We start from the raw sequence: 22,461 nt of genomic DNA, 5'->3' as shown, positions 1-22,461 counted from the left end.
AATCGCCTTTCCAGATTCCGCTGTCAGCCTATGGAGAATCCCACCCCTGCAATTCTCTTATTCCTGTTGCTCACCCATTCATAAGTTTTTTCTCAGCCAGATGTCGAATCTGAGAAGCAACCAGACAGCATGAACCAAATGCTGACTCTTTTAATTCCTCTCTCAGATGGAACATCATCACGACCCCAGAAGGAGAATTCAGAATGTCCGATTCACCTAACAAGCATGTCTTTCCGGACTTGTGGGAGGAAACGTGAGCACACGGAGGAAATCCACGCAGACATGGCGAGAACGTGCAGACTCCGCACAGACAGCGACCCATGGTGGGAATCGAATCCAGGTCCCAGGCACTGTGAAGCAACAGTGCTAACCACTGAGCTACCGTGTACTGTCTAGAATAATCTGCAGAATCAACCTCAACCCAGAATGTTCTCTACTGACCAGGGTAATATTCTTTCTATTCCAATTCTATGGCTTGTTCGAGTGAGGTTACCAATTGTTGCCAAGCAGGCATAGTTTTGCTGCATGAACAGAACTGGGACTGACTAAATTCATATCATTTTTGATTCTTCCAGCCAGTTCCAGCAGGGAGAATAGATTCACTGCCTAGTCAATGGAATAATTCTGTTGAATTTAATCATCAGCTGGAGATGTGTGCACCATTGGGATGGTGCTGAAATTGACTTTGGAAGAAAATGTTGGCAGATTTAAAACTAAAGAAAATTCCAAGTGTTTGTGTGACGTCAGATTAGATCTTTTCATGAAGCCTTTGGGCTGGATTTTATGGCGGTGACAGATATTCCACCAATGGGACCAAAACTGGAAGTTGGTGGGTGGAGGGATGAACCGGCTGTGACAGTCAGCATGACTAATTAAGCATGACTAATTAATCAACTGCCACTGGGAATTGCCATTCTGATTAAGGAGAGTTTCCATTCAGATGGATGGCAGCTCAGTACCACCATTTGGAGCCACGGCCACTACAGAGGTTGCAACGGGAGAAGGTGGATGGATCAATATTCGTGAAACCCCTCGGCCAGGTAAATGGGGTCCGGGGATGCGGTGCCAGTCAGCTAGGGTGGAGGCGGTTGCGGAGGACAGGCGATACTGTTACCGCAAGGCAGCCATTGCCACTGAGGCATGACCGTGAACGAAAAGGTGGCTGGAAAGGAGAGCCCCACGTGGAACCCAATGAGAGGTTGTTGGGCTTTACCTAGTGGTCTTCACTTGTGACAGAGACTCCCTTCGGTCCGATGTCTGTGGTGGAAAGTAACCGTTAATTGCCACTGAAGTGATCAATGGCCACCTTTCCCTCTGTTGGCAAGACATCACGGTGATGGGAAGATTATGACACAACACTCACTGCCTTCCCAAAACATTTTGCTGACCTTTGTGCCTTCCAGACTGTCCCCAAAGGCCTGGTAAAATCCAGCTCCATGTATTAATGGAACCCTCCACTATCCACGGGAGCTCCAGTTTCCCATTCGTATTCTAATGGACTGACAGACAGCAGATTAAGCCACAGAGAAACTGTTGACAACTACGTCAACTGGATCTGTGAACTTCCTGTGACAAGCTGACAGTGAACAAAATACTCAGCAGGTCTGACAGCATCTGTGAAGAAAGAAGCAAAGAAATGGGAATTTCACTTTAGGGGTAGGCCTGAAGTTGGCACGGGTGGGAGAGGATGTGAAACCTGCTCCCACCTGAGATCACATTGGTAATGCAATATTATGCGGGGTGGCTAATGAAGACCCGCCCAGCGTATACCGCATCTTTCAGTTGGGTGTCTGTGCAGGTGGGGCGAGAATGCATCAGGTGCTGGCTCCAATCAGGACCCGGTGGGGTGATTTAAAAGGAGAGCAGACAGTTCCCTGAACGTTGCCAGGAGTTCTGGGTCAGGCTGAGGTTGCAGTCTGTCTCAAGACTAATCAAAGGAATGTCGTCAGTACCAGGAGGCCATGGAAGGTAGGAGGACAGGTCGGGTGGGATAATTCCCCCCACAATTTTACAGATGAGTTCCTTTCTGTCCTGATGCCAAGGGATGGGAGGAGAAGGCTGTCCTGCATGATGAAGAAGGCATGGACGGAGCTGGCTGCTGAGATCAGTGGGCATGATATTGTAGTGTCACTGCTGGATGCAGTGCCACAAAAGGTTCAATGATCTTCTGCAGTCATCAAGGGTAAGTGCAGAGATGGCGGGGACTTGTGCGGAGAGCTATAGTGGGGTGTCTGTTCCCCTGGCTGCTCAGAGATCTGAGTGTGTATGCCAATTGGCAATGAGGCCTGTCCTGCCCTGCCTTGCCAGCACAATAGGCCACAGAGCATTGGAGGGGGATTGTGTGCCACAGTGAAATGGTCTGCTAAATGCACTTATGGGGGAGGGGCATCTGGTTTGGTCCTCAAGGGAGATGGAACTCTAATGAGCCCTTCTGTTGTTCCCTGACAGGAGAAGACAAGTCACAATACTGCAGAGCACCACCAGACTGGTGGGGGAGACCCAATCTGCTGATGCCAATGAGGAGTGAGAGAGGTGCTATAGAGTTGGACTTCCACTGGCCAACTTGCTCCCATGGTCGTGGTGAGAAGGGGTCTGGGATGAAGGTAATTGCAGCGATCCCAGATATGTGTGCCGTGGACATCGGAGAGGTCACAGGCCCGTCATGAGAAAGTGAGCTGTCCCAGTCAGAGTGCCCATTGAAGCATTAATGCAGATGTCATCATGCCGCAACTCTCCATTGTCTCAGCAGGACATCGAGCATGTATAGTGACAATGATGATTTAATTCACTGATGTAGTGCCTTCCTTCTGAAGATAAGTCAGCCACACCAGCCACAGATGGCCCCGAGGCAGCCAGGAAGACAATGTTCCTGCAACTGCATCATGCTGTCTCTTGCTATCATGCTCCAGCACAGATACTCATGTCGGCAGGCATTAGGTTATTGCCTTAGTGGATAGTGCACAGTAGTGCAGGAACATCACATTTGCATCAGGAGAAGGCAGACAGGTCCCAGGCCGCCGACAATGGGAGCACTGCTGGAGACCAGGACCATACTGAGTCCAAAGCAGATGATGAGCCTCTGGAGATGTCCATGAGGCAGCAGATGCTTTGTATCTAGTGGGATGCGTGGGGAGATCTGGCAGATATCCATGAGGGTCTGCACGCCATGGCTTCCATCATTGAGGAGTCCATGTGGAACATGAGCACTGCGTTGACTTTGAGCACGAAACGCACGTCCTCCTCCATTGAGGGATGGCGACTCTTGTGGAGAGACTGCTTCAGGCACACTCTCCGGGTTCCAGGAGTCATGCTTGGACCTGCTGGCCGGCACACTGGTTGTGATCTCTGGAGGGATGAGGCACCTAAGTTTCTCGCTAGGTGCCCAACCATCAATGGTGAGCAGGGGCATGCTAATGGACCTAATGCTGGCAGATGAGCTGCCTGTTGAATTTGTGGGCTCCTCTCAGGGTGCTCTGAACGAGGGCACCAGCTCACTGCCCCTCTACCAGTGACCCTCAGACCCATCACTGGAGCCATCCACCCTGGCTTGTGGTCCTGCCTCGTGCTCCTCAGCTCCAATGGGTTCCCCCCTTGTCACTAACCTGACACAACTTGCCGTACAAGTCTTATTGACTTCTTTGAGGAGATGACCAAGCATGTGGATGAAGGTAAAGCAGTGGATGTAGTGTACATGGATTTTAGTAAGGCATTTGATAAGGTTCCCCATGGTAGGCTTATGCAGAAAGTAAGAAGGCATGGGATAGTGGGAAATTTGGCCAGTTGGATAACAAACTGGCTAACCGATAGAAGACAGAGAGTGGTGGTGGATGGCAAATATTCAGCCTGGAGCCCAGTTATCAGTGGCGTACCGCAGGGATCAGTTCTGGGTCCTCTGCTGTTTGTGATTTTCATTAACGGCTTGGATGAGGGAGTTGAAGGGTGGGTCAGTAAATTTGCAGATGATACGAAGATTGGTGGAGTTGTGGATAGTGAGGAGGGCTGTTGTCGCCTTCAAAGAGACATAGATAGAATGCAGAGCTGGGCTGAGATGTGGCAGATGGAGTTTAACCCTGACAAGTGTGAGGTTGTCCATTTTGGAAGGACAAATATGAATGCGGAATACAGGGTTAACGGTAGGGTTCTTGGCAATGTGGAGGAGCAGAGAGATCTTGGGGTCTATGTTAATAGATCTTTGAAAGTTGCCACTCAAGTGGATAGAGCTGTGAAGAAGGCCTATGGTGTGCTAGCGTTCATTAGCAGAGGGATTGAATTTAAGAGCCATGAGGTGATGATGCAGCTGTAGAAAACCTTGGTCAGGCCACATTTGGAGTACTGTGTGCAGTTCTGGTCACCTCATTTTAGGAAGGATGTGGAAGCTTTGGAAAAGGTGCAAAGGAGATTTACCAGGATGTTGCCTGGAATGGAGAGTAGGTCATACGAGGAAAGGTTGAGGGTGCTAGGCCTTTTCTCATTAGAACGGAGAAGGATGAGGGGTGACTTGATAGAGGTTTATAAGATGATTAGGGGAATAGATAGAGTAGACAGTCAGAGACTTTTTCCCCGGGTGGAACACACCATTACAAGGGGCATAAATTTAAGATAAATGGTGGAAGATATAGAGGGGATGTCAGAGGTAGGTTCTTTACCCAGAGAGTAGTGGGGGCATGGAATGCACTGCCTGTGGAAGTAGTTGAGTCGGAAAAGTTAGGGACCTTCAAGCGGCTTTTGGATAGGTACATGGATTAGGGTAGAATAATGGAGTGTAGGTTAACTTCTTAAGGGCAGCACGGTAGCATTGTGGATAGCACAATTGCTTCACAGCTCCAGGGTCCCAAGTTCGATTTCGACTTGGGTCGCTGTCTATGTGGAGTCTGCACATCCTCCCCGTGTGCGCGTGGGTTTCCTCCGGGTGCTCCGGTTTCCTCCCACAGTCCAAAGATGTGCAGGTTGGGTGGATTGGCCATGAAAAATTGTCCAAAATTCTATGATTAACCTCGGACAAAAGTTCGGCGCAACATCGTGGGCCGAAGGGCCTGTTCTGTGCTGTATTTCTCTATCTAACTGTGTATGGCTGATTGTGAGATGCAGCACAAATCCCCCATTGAGTCCTGAAATGAACTGGAGATGTAGAAGTTGAGGGCCCCTGTGACCTTTAACGCCAACGGAATGGGGTGACCGCCCACGTGGTTGGAGGCAATTTCAGGACTCTCATTTTGCAAAGGGATGTCGCTGTACGCCTGGAGAGGCAAAGCCTCCTGTGGTACTGGAGCTCAGCCATTTACAGGTAGTTGGTGCGCTGTTTGTATACTGGAGCCCCTCCTGCCTTGGACTCCTTGCTGCCCCTGCACCAACTAAGCCCATACCTCCCCTCTTACAGGTTTCTGCCTATGCTCACCATGTCTCCTTTCTCTCTTGCCTCCCCTCTTCCTCCTCAGAGGAGGTCCCACCAGCAGAATGGACTATTCCCATTGGACCAGATTCTGCCTTGCCAATGTTGGAACTCTGTCCTCCGAACCTCAGGAAAACCTTCCTGGGAAGTCCTGAAATGCTAAACATCACACTTCAAACGCTAAACAATAATGATGAGATTCAAACTAAATTCACACAGCTACAAACTCTACCACAGAGAAACTGCTACTTCTCCCACCCTTGGATGAGGAAATGCGAAAAACACAATGGGCACCCACCTGTTTTGCCCATTAGATGAGCTAAAAATAGCATGAGTAGTGTAAACTTTGCTGTCAATTGGACTTTTAATGGCCTTAATTGACCCTTTGATTTTGGGTGGGCATGCATCAGATTCATGCACTCACCTGAAAATCATGTGTGTGTGCAATGATATCAGAAAAGTCTTTTCGTGCGATTTTTCACACTTCTGGTTTATGCGCATGTCTGGCCCAGACACGTAAAGTTCTGGCCAATGTTTCAGTTCATCATTTGTTTTCTTAGCATTGAGGCAAGGCTGGACAACATTCAATCCAACTTTCCAAAGTACGACTAGGCAGAGTTTAAAGACATTGGAATGAACTTGGCACCGTCCCCTGGTGATCCACTATTTTCATTTAGTTAAAATAACTCTAGCTGAAGGTACTGGAATCTCTCCATTAAGAAGCTTGGCTCAATGTTCGATGATGTTCATTCCTGTTGCTCACGCCCCTTCCCTACTTGAGTAAAGTAATTTGATAATAAACTAAACTCATCTCCGATTATTTCTCCTATGGTCTGAGAGTGTGTACAGGCGGTTCAGGACTGCACTACCGTAGTTCATTTTATTTTAATTGGTTGATTTAGTGAGTGCACATTCCTGAGAAAGTGTATCCCAATTCCATTGCCTCATTGTCTCTATTTCTCATTGATTTCCCAGGACATGTCCCTTTCATTTGGGAGCATGAACTAGAGTTGTCAGTGGAGGCTTGACATCATCTAACATGTTCTGACCAACAGAGGTTTACAAATGTTCCAATACTAACTTCCCCCGTAGCCTTTTTACCTAATTTCTTCCCATCCTTCATGTTCAACGTGGGTTTTCAGATGGGATGATCGCATTTACTATCTTCAACTCACAGCACACTGTCCAATGCAGTCAGAGTCTCAGTCCCAACAAATGCAAGTACCTCATTATCATAGAATTTACAGTGCAGAAGGAGGCCATTCAGCCCATCGAGTCTGCAACGGCCCTTGGAAAGAGCATCCTACTTAAGCCCACGCTTCCACCCTATCCCTGTAACCGGTGACACCACTAAGGGCAATTTAGTCCTTATCCACCTACTTGAGTAAAGTAATTTGAAAATAAACTAAACTCATCTTCGATTATTTCTCCTATGGTCTGAGAGTGTGTAGATGCGGTTCAGCACTGCACTACCGTAGTTCATTTTAATTTAATTGGTTGATTTATTGATTAGTTGGCCAATCCACCTAACCTGCACATCTTTGGACAGTGGGAGGAAACCAGAGCACTCGGAGGAAACCCACGCAGACACTGGGAGAACATGCAGATTCCACACAGACAGTAATCCAAGCCGGGAATCGAACCTGGGACCCTGGAGCTGTGAAGCAACTGTGCTAACCACTGCGCTACCGTGCCGCCCTATGATTAAGTATTATTACTAATTAACCTGCAGATTTCTGCATTTTCAAGAAAGATGGAGATAGTCTGAGATTTACAGTGGAGCAATTGATCAGACTTACTCCAGGTGGAATGGGTTGGAGGTGAGATATGCCTGTTGATAACCCTTGGGTTCTCATAAAATCAGAAGTCACAGCTCTGATGATTGGCATGACTGAGGCTCCTGGTTCCACCTTTTACAGTCTTGTTCATCAATCTGTTCCTTGTTGGCTTTGAACCTTTCCATCATTTCTAAACTCATCTGTCAAAATGTTTATTTTGGACTTCCGGTTGTGGCCATGGTGTGAGTGGTCGCACACAGGGCAGCTCCTGCTTGAAGGTGTAGAAAATAGCTCTTTTTACCTGAAATTGGGCACAACTTCGACGGAAAAGTGTAACTGAAGGTCGGAGATGTTCCCCCGGAGTGGTATGTCTGCTAGTTATCAAACCCTGTAGAAGGTGAAGGACTTGGCCAAGGAGTTGGAAGAGACCTGTGGTGCAGCAGCCAGTGGAAGGATGATGGAGGTGGAAGGGCTAGTGCAAGTAGCAAAGCCCTGGATAGCCTTCATCAAGGGAGAGTTCCACCAGCAGAGGAAGGAGATGCAGAAGAATCACTCAAAGGCCATCAAATGGGCTGTGCATCCCTGAACGGCTCGATGGAGAGGGTGGAGAAATGCTTGGAGGCACAGGGGCCGCAGATCCGAGAGATTGAGAGGCCAATGTTGGACCACAGCAATTGAGTGGTGGCACTGGAAGCAGAGGTGGGGCTCTTAGGAACCCTTTGCGAGACGTTGAGAGGTGGAGGAGCAGGAAAATAGGTCAAGAGGGCAGAATCTGCGGAGAGTGGGCCTGTCTGAAGGAGTCAAAGGTGCGAGTGCCATGAGGTATGTTTCGAGGATGCTAGCAGGGCTGGTGGTGGAGGGCGTGCTGGGCGAGGCCCCAGAGGTGGACAGAGCACGCAGGACACTGAGGCAGAAGCCTAGAGCAAGGGAGCCACTGCGGATGGTGAAGGAGAAGATTCTGTAGTGGGCCAGGGAGAAGCGCAACTACGAATGGGAGGGGACCAAGGTTCAAATATATCAGGACATTGGAGCTGAGCTGGCAAAATAGCGTGCAGGATTCAACAGATGTTGTATCGACAGTGGATCAGGTTTGGGGTGCTCTACCCGGCAAAATTATGGGTGACCTATGAAGGCGGGGAGTACTATTTTGAGACCCCAGAAGCGGCCAATGACTTTATCAAGGAGCAATAAACTGGGGGTGAACTAAACTATTTTGGGAGATGGAGGTGCTGGCACTTCGAAGTAATTGAGAACATGGTTAGAGTGGGAGTTGGAGGTCTCTTGTTATGCTCTTTGGCGTAGCATAAGCTGCTTCCTTGATGTACACTCTGACAAAGGAAGGTTCAGACGTGGAGATAACTTCAACACGTTTATTAAACTATTAACTATTCTCCTACTCGGATTTGCCTACTGTTAATCCTTCTATAGCTACTCAGACTGACAAATCAGTCTGCTACAAACCACGTGGTGGGTGTGATGTTCAATCAACCCTGTGTCTGTACTCACTGAGTGTCTCCACTGGAAAGAGGAAGATCATGTGTGCTGTGTCCTTTATATATGGGTTGGTGTAATGCCCTCCTGTGGTAGTGTCACCTCTGTGTGTATCGTGAATGCCGATTGGTCGTGTCCTATCTTACTGACCTATTGGTTGAATGTCTGTGCGTCATGTCTCTGGTGCTCCCTCTAGTGTCTAGCTAGGCTACGTGTATTTGCATTAACCCCTTGTGTATTTACAGTGATGCATATCACCACATGAGGGAGCTTTTTTCTTCTTTTCCTCCGATGTGGAGGGCGTTTTCTTCTTTTTACTGTCGGGTTGACAAAGGGTAGCGGGTTGAAAAGTTTGTAGGGAGATGGCTGTCCCCACCCCTATCCTGCTGCCTGGGGCTATGTTTTTTCTTTTTGTTTGTCTTTGGGGAAGGTGACCTGTCGTTCGAGATGAGTGTTTGGGTGGGGGAGGGGGAGATCAGTGGGCAGCCTACTTCACAGAACAAAGAGGTGGGGGGTCAGCCTTTGGCCAGGAGTTGGCACGTTGTCGGTGGGGGGTGATACGACGAGGTGAGGTTGGAGAAGAAACATGGTCAGGGTGGAGAAAGGGGCCATCTTGGATGGGCCAGATATGGGACAAAATTAACAGGGGGTAGAATTGAAAGGTGAGGATGGCAGATGAGAGAGGGGAATGGAGACGTAAGCCCGCGGTACGCCTGATAACAATGAAATGAAAATCGCTTATTGTCACGAGTAGGCTTCAATGAAGTTACTGTGAAAAGCCCCTAGTCGCCACATTCCGGCGCCTGTCCGGGGAGGCTGGTACGGGAATCGAACCGTGCTGCTGGCCTGCTTGGTCTGCTTTATAAGCCAGCGATTTAGCCTGGTGAGCTAAACAGGCTCCCCGAGTAGGCGGGGATTTGGTCGGGGTGGAGGGGGCAGAGTAGGCGGGGATTTGGTCGGGGTGGAACATACGAGGGTTCAATGGACCAGTGAAGAGATCTCAGGTCTTTGCGCACCTATGGAGTTTAAAAGCAGAGGTAGTCTTTCCACAGGAAACGTACCTCCGCGTGAAGGATCAGGTTAGTCTGAGGAAGGAATGGGTGGGTCAGGTTTTCCACTCGGTGTTTGATTCAAAGTTACGGTGGCAATTTTTATAAGTAAGAAAACGGGGTTGTGAGCGCGACGGAAGTGAGGGACCCGGGTGGGAGATATGTGATGGTGAGTGGGGTATTAGAGGAGACGATGGTGGTGCTGGTGAATACGCACCGAATTGGGATGATGCAGGTTTTATGAGGGAGTTGCTGGCAGTAACCCAGGACTTGGCCACGCATCAGTTGATTATGGGAGGAGATTTTCATTGCGTCCTAGATCCGAGGGTAAATAGATTGAGCCCAAGGTCAATGGGTAGAATACGAATGGCAAAGGAGCTGGGCAGGTTTATGGAAAATATGGGTATGGTGGACCCATGGCTCTTCAAGAACACAGGAGGAAGGGAGCATTCCTTTTTCTCACATGTGTACAGGGTGTATTCAAGAATCATCTTTTTTGTGGTGAGCCAGGAGAGTTTGGTCAGGGTAGAGGAGGTAGAGTAGGCGGGCGGGGTGGAGGGGGCAGAGTAGGCGGGGATTTGGTCGGGGTGGAGGGGGCAGAGTAGGCGGGGCGGGGTGGAGGGGGCAGAGTAGGCGGGGATTTGGTCGGGGTGGAGGGGGCAGAGTAGGCGGGCGGGGTGGAGGGGGCAGAGTAGGTGGTCGGGGTGGAGGGGGCAGAGTAGGCGGGGATTTGGTCGGGGTGGAGGGGGCAGAGTAGGCGGGCGGGGTGGAGGGGGCAGAGTAGGTGGTCGGGGTGGAGGGGGCAGAGTAGGCGGGCGGGGTGGAAGGGGGAAAATTGGCGGGCGGGGTGGAGGGGGCAGAGTAGGCGGGCGGGGTGGAGGGGGCAGAGTAGGCGGGCGGGGTGGAGGGGGCAGAGTAGGCGGGGCGGGGTGGAGGGGGCAGAGTAGGCGGGGATTTGGTCAGGGTGGAGGGGGCAGAGTAGGCGGGGATTTGGTCGGGATGGAGGGGGCAGAGTAGGCGGGCGGGGTGGAGGGGGCAGAGTAGGTGGTCGGGGTGGAGGGGCAGAGTAGGCGGGCGGGGTGGAAGGGGGAAAATTGGCGGGCGGGGTGGAGGGGCAGAGTAGGCGGGGGGCGGGGTGGAGGGGGCAGAGTAGGCGGGCGGGGTGGAGGGGGCAGAGTAGGCGGGCGGGGTGGAGGGGGCAGAGTAGGCGGGGATTTGGTCGGGGTGGAGGGGGCAGAGTAGGCGGGGATTTGGTCGGGGTGGAGGGGGCAGAGTAGGCGGGGATTTGGTCGGGGTGGAGGGGGCAGAGTAGGCGGGCGGGGTGGAGGGGGCAGAGTAGGCGGGGATTTGATCGGGGTGGAGGGGGCAGAGCAGGCGGGGATTTGGTTGGGGTGGAGGGGGCAGAGTAGGTGGGTGGGGTGGAGGGGGGCAGAGGAGGTGGGCGGGGTGGAGGGGGCAGAGTAGGCGGGACTTGGTCGGGGTGGAGGGAGCAGAGTAGGCGGGGATTTGGTCGGGGTGGAGGGGGCAGAGTAGGCGGGGCGGGGTGGAGGGGGCAGAGTAGGGCGGGGATTTGGTCGGGGTGGAGGGGGGCAGAATAGGTGGGCGGGGTGGAGGGGGCAGAGTAGGTGGGGCGGGGTGGAGGGGGCAGAGTAGGCGGGCGGAGTGGAGGGGGCAGGGTAGGCGGGGCTTTGGTCAGGGTGGAGGGGGCACAGTAGGCGGGGCGGGGTGGAGGGGGCAGAGTAGGCGGGCCGGGTGGAGGGGGCAGAGTAGGCGGGCGGGGTGGAGGGGAAAGAGGAGGTGGGCGGGGTGGAGGGGGCAGAGTAGGTGGGCGGGGTGGGAGGGGGCAGAGTAGGCGGGCGGGGTGGAGGGGGCAGAGTAGGTGGGCGGGGTGGAGGGGGCAGAGTAGGGGGGCGGGGTGGAGGCGACAGAGTAGGCGGGCGGGGTGGAGGGGGCAGAGTAGGCGGGCGGGGTGGAGGGGACAGAGTAGGCGGCGGGGTGGAGGGGGGCAGAGTAGGCGGGCGGGGTGCAGGGGGCAGAGTAGGCGGGGAATTGGTCGGGGTGGAGGGGCCAGAGTAGGTGGGCGGGGTGGAGGGGGCAGAGTAGGTGGGCGGGGTGGAGGGGCAGGGTAGGGCGGGGACTTTGGTCGAGGGTGGCGGGGGACAGAGGCAGGCGGGGCGGGGTGGAGTGGGCAGAGTAGGCAGGCTAGGGTTGGAGGGGGGCAGAGTAGGGCTGGCGGGTGGACGGGGAGTCAGAGTAGGCGGGGATTTGGTCGGGGTGGAGGGGGCAGAGTTGGCGGGCGGTGTGGAGGGGACAGAGTATGCGGGGATTTGGTCGGGGCGGAGGGGGCAGAGTAGGCGGGCGGGGTGGAGGGGCAGAGTAGGCGGGCGGGGTGGAGGGGGCAGAGTAGGCGGGGATTTGGTCGGGGCGGAGGGGGCAGAGTAGGCGGGCGGGGTGGAGGGGGCAGAGTAGGCGGGGATTTGGTCGGGGTGGAGGGGGCAGAGTAGGTGGGCGGGGTGGAGGGGGCAGAGTAGGCGGGCGGGGTGGAGGGGCAGAGTAGGCGGGAGGGGTGGAGGGGGCAGAGTAGGCGGGCGGGGTGGAGGGGGCAGAGTAGGCGGGCGGGGTGGAGGGGGCAGAGTAGGCGGGGCGGGGTGAAGGGGGCAGAGTAGGCGGGGATTTGGTCGGGGTGGAGGGGCAGAGTAGGCGGGGATTTGTCGGGGTTGAGGGGGCAGAGTAGGCGGGGATTTGGCCGGGGCGGAGGGGGCAGAGTAGGCTGGGGCCACCAGCTGGGGCCAAAAGGCCTTCGCCGGGCGGCGGAAGTCCGTGCATGCGCCGGTGCATCAGTGCCTGCTGATTTCACACTGGCGCATGCACAGCGGAGGGGTTCTCTTCCACCTCCGTCATGGTGGAGGCTATGGCGGGGCGGAATAAAAAGATCGCCCCGCGTTCCCCCTCCAGGACCCCGGAGCCCGCCCGTGCCGCCAATCCCGCTGGCACCAGAGGTGTTTTGATTCCCACCGGCGGGATTGGCCTGGTTCAGCGGCGGGACTTCGTCCCACCGTGCACCGGGGAATCGCCGCGGGGGACGCGCCAACCGGCGCGGTGCGATTCCCGCCCCCGCCGATTCCCGGGTGGCGGTGAATTCAGGCCACGGCGGGGGCGGGATTGATGCCGGCCCCGGGTGATTAAATTCCGCCCAAGATTCCTGAAGTGTTCTGGGGTTTGGGTGGGCTTGGCTATCGGTAAGGGTTGAACCCGTGGACCAAACCCCTGGATGGGGATCCAGTGTCTAGACTTCCCCTTCTAACCCTGGGAAACCTGCAAGAGAGTGCTATAATCTTGTCGGGGACGATGGCAACAATGTCAAATGGGTTATTTTAAAATAGATGGACACCTTATTGTTCCTGATTCACAAGGCATAGATTATGATTATAGATTAAGCTTCAATGCACAAATGACCATGTCTCGGGCAGCCCTCTGTTCAAATTTTTCATCTTGGCCTAATCTGTTTAAACACTGAAGTGGCCTTCTCACTCTGAACTCTGCTGCCTGACAGGTGCAGAGCAGATCAGACAGTCCATTGAAGAATCCTGTTAAAAGGCCTTTCCTATTCCTCACACCTACTCCCTCAGCCCAATGATTGTAAAACAGCTGCTTTTTGAAGTGTCAGAGCCTTCCTAGAAAGTGTACAGCACTTTAAAAGTCTACAATTTCTTGAGATACTTTCAAATGGTAAGCATTCATTCAATTTCACAGTCAGTACATTTAACTAGCCTTGATTGACAACTTTATGGTTTCAACACAGCTGCCAGACGGTTTGTTTATTTATCTTTCCCTTCAGGCTTGAATGCGTCAGAAGTACCCCCTCATGGGGCAGCACGGTGGCCTAGTGGTTAGCACAACCGCCTCACGGCGCTGAGGTCCCAGGTTCGATCCCGGCTCTGGGTCACTGTCCGTGTGGAGCTTGCACATTCTCCCCGTGTCTGCGTGGGTTTCGCCCCTACAACCCAAAAAAGTGCAAGCTAGGTGGATTGGCCACGCTAAATTGCCCCTTAATTGGAAAAATGATTGGGTACACTAAATTTAAAAAAAAGAAGTACCCCCTTATTGATTCTAATGTCAAAGTTTATAAACATTCTTGTTATTATTGACAACTCCTCACCACATCAAAGCAGTAAAGTCAAATCACTTCCTCTTTTGTAACAGCAGAAAGCACTTAGCATTGTTGATGTGGTGCAGCATTTCAATTCCACCCGTTTCTGTTGTGCGTAAAGAGGGTTACAGAGTGAAAAGTCAATAAAAATAACAGTGGTTGCTTAGCAACTGGGCCTTTTAAGGAAGGCTTTTACCTTTTAGATTTTAGCTGAACTTGTTTGCAGCCAGAGACAGGACACTGGGGAGTGAACATCTCTCAACTCTGCCAGAAGAAAGACTGGACAGGGCAAGGGAGCTGTAAAGAGACAAGCTTCCCAAAGAACTAGATACAGTCCAGATAAGCAGGGAATTGGGTCCGTTGTAGTAACTAGATTTAAAGTGGGAAAGCAGACTTCAAAGTTAAATAAAAAGTTTGATGCCATTAGAATAGAGTCTGGAAATCAATAGTTAAAGCAATTGTGAACAGTTTGTACAACAGTCAAGACAAAGAAACCCTAAAAGGGAAGTGGTAAAACATGGATACTGGATTTATTGTTAAAAAGTGGAGTGGAAGCTTTGATTAAAAGAGTCATTTGGAAAACCTGGACTAGATTTCAGAATACAAACCACTAATCAAATCATTATTGTGAAAGTCATTTGGAGACTCTCATGTGACAATCATCTGGGGGGGATTCTGAAGAGAAATCCATAGACATTCAATTAGGGTTCAGAGTGGACAGCGTATTTGATCACAGCCATCTTGTGTGTTTAAAGGAACGTTGTGTTCTGAGACCACTGTACCTTAAGATAAACTTTGTAATCCAAGTTAATCTTAAAATCTGTGTGTATTAGTCAAGATGTGGAGGGAGTAAGGAATATTTGATCATAATCCAATCTATTCATATTTAATAAATATTTTTTTCCTTATTGTTAATTAGCTGTCATTCTCTTCACGTTTTATTTTAAAAAGTTAAAAATACGGGGTGGGCGTCTCTGTCACGCCGCACCCATTTTCTGGTGCGACGTGTTCCTGCCGGTAGCGGGATCCTCCATCCCGGCGGCCGCTCAATGGGGTTTCCCACTGTGGCCACCCCCACGCCTTCAGCAAATCTCTGGCCACGAGTGAGCTGCCGGCGAAGCTGAGGATCCTGCTGGGATGGAGAATTTATCCCAATGCCTTTTGAGCCAGGATTTCATCCTGGAATCTTCCCATCCAGTTATAACAGCAACTGGAATTGTAGCAGAACTTGCTGCGCATAAATTAGCTGACACATTTTCTATGTTACAACAGTGACAACACTTCAAAAACACTTCATTTTTTGTGACGTCCAGTGGGATGTTCTGAGGTCATGAAAGGTGCTGTATAAATGTAATTCAACTCATAGTTGATATACTTATTGAGACACCGCCTGATCCCAGTTAGCAATCTATTTAATTTCAATCTGCCAGTGGAAGCCATCCTCCATCTGTAGTGTGCAACAGTCACAGATGTAGACTATAGATTCAAACCTCGACCCACCCTTAGACATAAACCAACACTCAAAATGACTGGTCCTATTTCTCTAGGTTATGGAGTCTGAAGCTGGATCTGGAACAAGGGGCAGGATTCTCCCCTACCCAGCGGGGCAGGGGGTCCCGGCGTATTGGAGTGGCGTCAACCACTCCTGCGTCGGGCGTCCCAAAGGTGCGGAATTCTCCGCACCTTTAGGGGCTAAGCCTGCGCCGGAGTGGTTCCCACTCCGCTGACTGGTGTGAACGGCCTTTGGTGCCACGCCAGTCGGGGCCAAAAAAGTCCGCGCATGCGCGGGAGCGTCAGCGGCTGCTGACATCATACCGGCGCATGGCGGGGGCGGAAGAAAAAGAGTGCTCCCACGGCACAGGCCCGCTCGCTGATCGGTGGGCCGCAATCGCGGGCCAGGCCACCGTGGGGGCATCCCCCAGGGTCAGATCGCCCCCCCCCCCCCCCCCCCCAGGACCCCGGAGCCCGCCCGCATCGCCAATCCCGCCGGTCAGGTAGGTGGTTTAACCACGTCGGCGGGAGAGGCCTGTCAGCGGCGGGACTTCGGCCCATCGCGGGCCAGAGAATCGCCACGGGGTGCAATTCCCGCCCCCGCCGATTCTCGGCTGGCAGAGAATTCGGTACACGGTGGGGGTGGGATTGACGCTGGCCCCGGGCGGGTCAGAGAATCCCGCCCAAGAAAAGTGATGGAATCCAACAGAAATGAATGCAAGAATCATGGTTCCAATCATGAAGCTATTATTATTAGTCACAAAGGCCACTCCTAATGGAGAACTAGGCTCCTGGGAATGTGAGAAAAAACCTGCACAGTTCAATTATTACATTCCCATGAACAGCCACTCAGAGCCTAAGACTTGTCTGAATTCAGTCTTACTCAGATGGTATTGAGGGAGGGTGAGCATGAGGGTAATTGGAGGAAGATCCGGTGTTGAAAGCAAACCTGCGAGAGATATGGAGGTGGGGGGAGCGACGGGGATTGACATCTTTAATATATGGAACTTAAAGTTGCTCTGGCTATGTATTCAGGTTACGTCACTCTTGGCTGAGCCAACAGACAGTCCCTCATCCTGTTTTCCCCATGTGCAATGATGCAGACTGCTGCAGGGTAAACATATCTTTTTATTTTTACAAACATTTTATTAAGGCATTTCTGGTTTTATATGAAAATGAATGGAATGAAATGAAATGAAAATCGCTTATTGTCACAAGTAGGCTTCAATGAAGTTACTGTGAAAAGCCCCTAGTCGCCACATAACAGGAAAAGATACAAATACAAATGTAAGCATAGTTCAGTGCGTAACACATTCCCCCCATCTCCCACTATTTCCGCCTAATCTAAACCTAACTAACCCCCACCCCCCAACTCTCCACCCCCCCCATTGAGTCTGCTGACAGTTTAGTTTTCTCCGAAGTAGTCGATAAACGGCTGCTACCTCCGAATGAACGCTAACATTGATCCTCTCAAAAAGTTAATTTTCTCAAGTTTGAGAAATCCAGCCATGTCGCTAACCCATACTCCTGATTTCGGGGGCATCGAGTCCCTCCACGCTAGTAATATTCATCTCAGGGCTACCAAGGAGGCAAAGGCCAAAACGTCAGCCTCTCTCACCCTCTGGACTCCCGGGTCCTCCGACACACCAAAGAGCGCCACCTCTGGGCTAGGCGCCATCCTCGTTTTTAGTACCGTGGACAAAACATCGGCAAATCCCTGACAGAATCCCCTAAACTTCGGGCAGGCCCAAAACATGTGGACATGGTTTGTGGGCCCTCCTGCACACCTCACACACCTGTCCAAAAAACCTGCACATCTGGCCCACCATCACGTGTGCCCGGTGAACCACCTTGAATTGTATCAGGCTGAGCCTGGTACATGATGAGGACGTGTTGACTCTGCTCAGAACATCCTCCCATAGGCCCGTCTCTAACTCCTTTCCCAGCTCATGTTCCCATTGACATTTTATCTCACCTATCTGGGTTTCCTCCCACTCCATAAGTTCTTTATAGATTTCCGATAGCTTCCCCTCCCTCACCCCTGTTCCAGAAACTACCTTGTCCTGAGTCCCCTGTGGCAGTAGAAGTGGAAAGGTTGAAACCTGCCTTCGTACAAAACCCACCCACACAAACCCAGATATCACCCTATTCACCCGCTTAAAAAAGGCCTTTGGTATAAAAATAGGGAGGCACTGGAAAACAAACAAAAATCTCGGGAGGACCGTCATTTTTACGGTCTGTACCCGCCAGTGACAACAGGAGCATGTCCCACCTCCGAATGTCCTCCTTCATTTGTTCAACTAACCGGGCCAGATTTAATTTATGTAGCTGCTCCCATCTCCGTGCCACCTGAATACACAAGTATCGAAAACTCCCTCCCACCACTTTAAACGGCAACTCCCTCAGTCTCCTCTCTTGCCCCCTCACCTGGATCACAAAAACCTCCTTATTACCCATATTCAATTTGTACCCCGAGAACCGACCAAATTCCCCTAAGATCCGCATAATCTCCCCCATCCCCCTTAGTGAGGCAGAAAAATATAGGAGTAGGTCGTCCGCATACAACGAGACCCTGTGCCCCCCCCCCCCCCCCCTCCCCCGGACTAGCCCCTCCCAGTCCTTTGACACTCTCAGTGCCATCGTCAATGGCTCTATAGCCAAGGCAAAAAGCAGTGGGGAGAGGAGACACCCCTGCCTTGTCCCCCGATGCAGTCTAAAGTAGCCCGATCTCACCCGGTTGGTCCGCACACTTGCCACCACTGCCTGGTACAGCAACCGAACCCAGTCAATAAAGCCCTGCCCAAACCCAAACCGTCCCACAACCTCCCACAAATAATTCCATTCCGCCCAGTCAAAGACCTTCTCCGTGTTCATAGCAACCACCACCTCTGCCCCCCCCCCCCCCCCCCCCCCCCCCCCCTCGGAGGGCATCATGATTACATTCAGGAGCCTTCTAACATTGGCCGTCGGCTGCCTGCCTTTAACAAACCATGTCTGGTCCCCTCCTATCACCCCGGAACACAGTCCTCTATCCTCGAGGCCAGAATTTTGGCCAGCCTCGACATTCAGAAGAGACATTGGTATGTATGACCCACATTGCTCTGGGTCCTTCTCCTGCTTCAGGATCACTGAGATCGAGGCCTGTGACATTGTTGGGGGAAGAACACCTCGCTCCCTTGCCTCATTAAATGCCCTCACTAGCAGCGGGCCCAGCATCCCAGAAAACCTCTTGTAAAATTCCACTGGAAGCCGTCCGATCCCGGGGCCTTGCCCGACTGCATGGCCTCCAACCCCTCTCCTATTTCTACAATCCCGATCGGGGCTCCCAACCCCTTCACTAAATCTTCCTCCACCTTCGGAAACTGCAACCCTTCCAAAAACTGCCTCAGCCACTGCACCCCAGCTAGGGGCTCTGACTCATACAGCTGACTGTAAAATTCCTTGAACACCACATTCACCCCACTGGGTCCAAGACCGTGCTCCCCTCTCTGTCCTTCACTCTTCGTATCTCCCTGGCCAGCTCCCTTTTCCTTAACTGGTGTGCTAGCATCCTACTGGCCGCCTCTCCATACTCAAATATCGCCCCTCTCGCCTTCCTCAACTGCCCCACCACCTTCCCTGTGGATATCAGACCAAACTCCATCTGTAGCTTCTGCCACTCCTTCAACAGTCCTACCTCCGGGGCTTCAGAATACCTTCTGTCCACTTGGAGTATCTCCCTAACCAGAATATCCATCTCTGCCCACTCCACCTTCTCCCTTTGAGCCCGTGTCAAAAGTAGCTCTCCCCTAATCACTGCCTGATTCGTTGATGCCCAAACTTCCCCTATATCATTTATCTCCAAATAATTCTGGATGGTCTCCCTGACCCGCCCGCACACTCCCTCATCCGCTAACAGTCCTACATCCAATCTCCATTGCGGGTGCTGACCTCCCTCTTTGCTCACCTGTAGATCCACCCTGTGTGGGGCATAGTCTGACACAACAATTGGCAAATATTTGCCACTCACCACCCCCGCCAGCAAAGCCCTGTTCAAAATGAAAACATCAATCCGGGAGTACACTTTGTGAACATGGTAGAAAAAAGAAAACTCCTCCGCTCTTGGCCGCCCGAACCTCCACGGATCTAACCCGCCATCTGTTCCATAAACCTTTTAGTCTCTGCGCCGTGGCTGGCACCCTCCCTGTCCTCAAACTCGACCAATCCAACCTCGGATCAATGACCGTAAAGCCGCCCCCCCTGCCCCGCCCCCCCATAATCAACCTATGTGAGTCCAGGTCCGGAATCTTCCCTGACACCCACCTCATAAACTCCGCATCGTCCCAATTTGGTGCGTAAATATTCACTAATACCACCAACATCCCCTCCAGCTTCTTACTCACCATTACGTACCTACCCCGAGTCCGCCACTATATTCCCTTCCTCAAATGGCATCCGCTTATTGATCAAGATCGCAACCCCCCTAGTTTTAGAGTCTAGCCACGAATGAAATACCTGCCCGACCCGCCCCTTCCTCAGCCTAGTCTGATCCACTACCCTCAGGTGTGTCTCCTGTAGCATTGCCACGTCCGCCACAGCCTCTTCAAATGTGCAAACACTCGAGCCCTCATGACCAACCCATTCAGCCCTCTCATGTTCCATGTGACAAGCGTGGCCGGGGGGCACTTCCCCACCCATCCTCCTTGCTGATCAACGATCACCCTTCTTAGGCCAACCTCCAGCTCGCTTCTCGTGCCTCCCCTGGCCCACCCTCAGGCGCACACTGTCATTGGCCCGCAATTTGTTTCCCAGCGCCTGTGCCTCCCCTGTCAGCAGAACAATTCTCCCCCCCCCCCCCCCCCCCCCCCCCCCCCCCCAACCCTTCCCCACCACCCTACCAACAAAACAACAATCCCAACCCCCCATACCAAACTGGTCATCTGCTCCATCCCCACTGCGCTTCTGTGAGGTAGCCCGTCCAGCTAGCCTGGTAGCCCCCGCCCATGGCACCAAGCATCCTACCACCCCCACTGATCTCCCTCCCCCCCCCCCCCCGCTCAAACATATAGATGCAAAAGGTAACAGTCCCCAACAAACGCAAAGAAGAAAATTCCACCGACCATCCCCCCACAAGAACAAAGTTAACTCGTATGCAAAACTGAGCAATGGCCCAAAAATTGGTACAAAAACACTACATACACAGCCCATAAAGAAAAGAAATTTAGCAGTATAGGCACAGAATTACTCACCCCCAAGTTCAATGTCCCTCATCACCTGCCAGACCGCGGTCCTTAACAAAGTTCATTGCCTCATCCAGCGATCCAAAATAAAGCTCTTGATCTTCGACGAGCTGGGTACAACATGCCGAACTTCACCCCCTTCTTGAAGAGGGGCTTTGACTTTGTTGAAACTCTCCCTTCTTTCAGCCAGTTCCGCACCTAAGTCCTGGTGAATGCGCAGTTCGTTATCTTCCCATTTACAGCTCATCACCTGCCAGGCCCACCTCAAGATCTGTTCCTTATCCAGGAACCGGTGCATACCACCATCGCCCTCGGCGGCTCATTCATCCGCAGCTTCCTCGCAAGCGCTCTGTGTGCCCTGTCCACTTCCAAGGGTCGAGTAAACGCACCTTCCCCCAGCAGCTTCTCGAACATACGCGCCACATATGCCCCTGCGTCCAATCCTTCAATGCCCTCCAGGAGGCCAATGATCCTCAGGCTCTGCCTACGCGGCTTGTTCTACAGATCCTCCACCTTCTCCTGCAGCACTTGCTGGTGGTCCCTCATCAGCTCCACCTCCACTGCCATCGCGATTAGCTGGTCCTCGTGCTCAGCCACCGTCTCTTCCATCTTCTGTGGAAGCCTGTTCCTGGGCTTCCAATCTTTGCTCCACCCGATCAATCCCCATCTTAATTGGGTCCAGGTACTCTTGTCTTTGCTTAGCAAAGCTCTCCTGAAGAAATTCCAGCAGCTGCTCCGTTGACCACGGGGCCGGCAATCCCAGTCCCTGAGTCTCCGCCATGTTTTCCTGTGCTGCAGACTCCACTCCCTTCTTTGCCCAACAATCTCTCCTTTGCAGACCACTTCTGGTCCACAAATCCATAAACTGGTATGGGATTCTTCTCCTCTACCTCACCAGTCTCCTATTGTACCAATAAAACCCCCCATAAGATGGGGGAAAAGGTACCAAAGGTCCACCACGAGTGGGAGCTACCAAATAAGCGACCTCTCGCACGCCATGGCTGCCACCGGGAGACAGGTAAACATACCTTAAAGAGGTAACCTCAAAGCAGCATTAGACATTTGATTTGTTCATGGAAAGGGACCAACACCTGTTTGCAGCATGGGTACAGAACACCGTCATGGTCTTCTTTATAAACTCCGTGTCATCCCAATTGGGAGTGTCTATTTTCACCAGGCCTACCTGTGCCCCATCTAGGAAACCGCTGACCATGATGTACCACGCCCCTGGGTTCGTAACCGTCTTTGTCGCCGTGAACATCATCCTCTTATTTAACAAAATGGCTACCCCCTGACCTTCGTCCCGGAGCAGGAATGGTTGGTCTGTCCTATCCATCCCTTCCTTACCCGGAATCGGTCCTTCTTACTCAGGTGCGCCTCTTGGAGGAAGACTATGTCGGCTTTCATATTTTTCAGATGGGCGAAGACTCTGGATCTTATCACTAGGCCGTTGAGTCCCTGAACATTCCAGATAACTATCCTGATGGGGTGGGGGGTTGTCCCACTGCTCCTGTGGGATCAACTATACGTACCTGGTGGATGCCCCCCGCACTCCTGTCTTTCTCTCGTACTCTAATTTCTCCTTTTTTTTCCTAATCATTCTTTATTGGTTTTTAAATATTGACCAATCTTCTGACCTACCACTAATCTGTGCAGAATTGTAAGCTTTTTCTTTCAATTTGATACTAGCTTTAACAAACTCCCTTAATGCGGCACAGACGGTACATCCTTCTGGAGTTTTTCTTTCTCACTGGAGTGTACTTTTGCTGAGTGTTATGAAGTATCTTCCTAAATGTGATCCCTGAGCAGCTCTACCGGTCTTACTGTTTAACATAATTTCCCAGTTACATAGATACATAGAACATACAGTGAAGAAGGAGGCCATTCGGCCCAT

Source organism: Scyliorhinus canicula, chromosome 16, assembly GCF_902713615.1.
Source record: "Scyliorhinus canicula chromosome 16, sScyCan1.1, whole genome shotgun sequence".
In the NCBI taxonomy this organism is placed as follows: Eukaryota; Metazoa; Chordata; class Chondrichthyes; order Carcharhiniformes; family Scyliorhinidae; genus Scyliorhinus; species Scyliorhinus canicula.
The sequence above is the reverse complement of the archived record's forward strand: the minus strand, read 5'-3'. Positions refer to the sequence as shown.